This window comes from Nansenia antarctica (genome assembly GCF_963989245.1).
Source record: "Nansenia antarctica genome assembly, chromosome: 18".
Lineage (NCBI taxonomy): Eukaryota > Metazoa > Chordata > Actinopteri > Argentiniformes > Microstomatidae > Nansenia > Nansenia antarctica.
In genome coordinates this window covers 3389757-3392522 of record NC_137691.1, presented here as the reverse complement: position 1 = coordinate 3392522, position 2766 = coordinate 3389757, and the positions used below count along the sequence as shown (strand labels likewise).

The following is a 2766-nucleotide window of genomic DNA, read 5'->3' as shown; positions in this document are numbered from 1 at the left end:
CACATACACACAGAGAAACAGAGACACACAGACACACACACAGAGAGACACACACACACACGCAGACAGACACACGCAGACAGACACACACACACACACACACACACACACACACAAATTCTCAAGAATTGCTGGGTCATACGGGACATGTGACACATAAAAACTCTCCACATTCTCCTCACAGCCTCTATTTAAACTGCGGCCACAACAATCCCACAACGCTCTCCCACTTCCCACAATGCCGAGGGAGGCCATGTCTGTCCACGCAGGGACAAACCCAGCCCGGCGCTGTGACCTCATGTGACCTCAGGAGGAGCAGGAGTCAGATACACACACACACACACACACACACACACACACACGCACAGTCAGATACGTGGTCGAGGCAAGGCAAGCCAGCTGGAATAACAACCACATACTCAGGAACTCACACACACTCACACACAGGCGCGCGCACACACACACAAACACACACGCGCACACACACACACACACACACAGGCGCACACGCACAACCACTCACACACACGCGCACACTCACAAACACTCACACACACACACACACATGCACGCACACACACACACACACACACACACGCACGCACTACAAACATAATGTTCAGTCCTACATATTTATATTTATACATCATTGTTTAGTCAGTCGGTTGAAGGAGCTCTCACCACTTGACCAGACACACACTGTCATGGATCTTCCTCCAGGTGGCGCCAAAGTCCTCAGACAGCCACAGGTCCAGCTGGAGGAGAGAGGAGAGAGGGATGATACAACAAAGCGAGGAGAGGGGGATGAAAAATAAAACAATTAAGAAATAAATGAAGGAGGAAGAGATTCAGCAGTCGGTTGGTTAGAGGTCAGAGGTTAGAGGTTAGAGGTAGTCTAGAGGTTAGAGGTTAGAGGTAGTCTAGAGGTTAGAGGTTAGAGGTAGTCTAGAGGTTAGAGGTCAGAGGTTAGGGGTTAGAGGTTAGAGGTCAGAGGTCGTACCGTGATGCTGAGTGACAGCAGCACATTGCTGTCTCCAGGTTGTACAGCGCCTGGATGAGCGGGAAAAAGGGGAGGTCCGACGACACGAAGCTCCGCCCAAAGTCCTGCGAGCGGACGAGCCGGGATCCGCCTCCCTCCGACACGTCACAGGTCAGAATCACCTGGGGGGGGGGGCATCACAGAGGGGGCGAGGCATCAGAGGGGGCGGGGAATCACAGAGTCTTGTAGGCAAAAAACGCTGAGGACAGAGTGTCCATGACTGTGTCACCGGGCTCAACTCTCTCTGAGAGGAGGGGAGGAGAGGTGGAAGAGAGGAGGGGAAGAAGAGAGGAGGGGAGGAGAGGAGAGGAGGGGAGGAGGGCATGAAGGCTGGAGACGCTGACCTTGCCTGAGGAGGGGAGGAGGGAGGAGAGGAGGAGGAGGAGAGAGGAGGGGACGAGGGGAGGAAGAGAGGAGGGGAGGAGAGGAGGAAGAGAGGAGGGGGAGGAGAGGAAGAAGAGAGGAGGGGACGAGGGGAGGAAGAGAGGAGGGGAGATGCTGACCTTGCCTGAGTTGTCCGGGGCTGATTATGCGATGCCGAACTCCGTCTGGACGAAGGTGTTGTTGATCAGGCGGCTCACAGTCCTGGAACGTCTTCCCATAGTCCTCGCTGAGGGAGAGGGAGGCAGAGTAACACGCTAGCATGCTAGCAAAACACTCCTTACTGGGCCCCCCCAAAACACTCCTTACTGGGCCCCCCCAAAACACTCCTTACTGGGCCCCCCCAAAACACTCCTTACTGGGCCCCCCAAAACACTCCTTACTGGGCCCCCCAAAACACTCCTTACTGGCCCCCCAAAACACTCCTTACTGGGCCCCCCAAAACACTTCTTACTGGGCCCCCCAAAACACTCCTTACTGGGCCCCCCAAAACACTCCTTACTGGGCATTCCCCCCAAAACACTCCTTACTGGGCCCCCCAAAACACTCCTTACTGGGCCCCCCAAAACACTCCTTACTGGGCATCCCCCCCAAAACACTCCTTACTGGGCCCCCCCAAAACACTCCTTACTGGGCCCCCCAAAACACTTCTTACTGGGCCCCCAAAACACTCCTTACTGGGCCCCCCAAAACACTCCTTACTGGGCCCCCCCAAAACACTCCTTACTGGGCCCCCAAAACACTCCTTACTGGGCATTCCCCCCAAAACACTTCTTACTGGGCCCCCCAAAACACTTCTTACTGGGCCCCCAAAACACTCCTTACTGGGCCCCCCAAAACACTCCTTACTGGGCCCCCCAAAACACTCCTTACTGGGCCCCCCAAAACACTCCTTACTGGCCCCCCAAAACACTCCTTACTGGGCATCCCCAAAACACTCCTTACTGGGCCCCCCCAAAACACTCCTTACTGGGCATTCCCAAAACACTCCTTACTGGGCATTCCCAAAACACTCCTTACTGGGCATTCCCAAAACACTCCTTACTGGGCCCCCAAAAACACTCCTTACTGGGCCCCCAAAACACTCCTTACTGGGCCCCCAAAACACTCCTTACTGGGCATTCCCAAAACACTCCTTACTGGGCCCCCAAAACACTCCTTACTGGGCATTCCCAAAACACTCCTTACTGGGCCCCCCAAAACACTCCTTACTGGGCCCCCCCAAAACACTCCTTACTGGGCATTCCCAAAACACTCCTTACTGGGCCCCCCCAAAACACTCCTTACTGGGCCCCCCAAAACACACCTTACTGGGGCCCCCAAAACACTCCTTACTGGGCCCCCAA

The 2766-nt window shown here is 55.1% G+C and overlaps 1 pseudogene across 1 annotated transcript in view; it reads right to left on the bottom strand.

The window, feature by feature from the left end:
* The window catches only part of LOC308173470 (sortilin-like), a 32492-nt pseudogene that overhangs the window by 8942 nt on the left and 20784 nt on the right, over positions 1-2766 (bottom strand). Inside the window, exons 4-7 of the transcript in view lie at positions 1543-1649; positions 1001-1161; positions 682-755; positions 377-399 (exon numbers count right to left, since the gene is read on the bottom strand). The product of the transcript in view is annotated as a sortilin-like (transcript). The remainder of the gene's footprint in view (positions 1-376; positions 400-681; positions 756-1000; positions 1162-1542; positions 1650-2766) is intronic.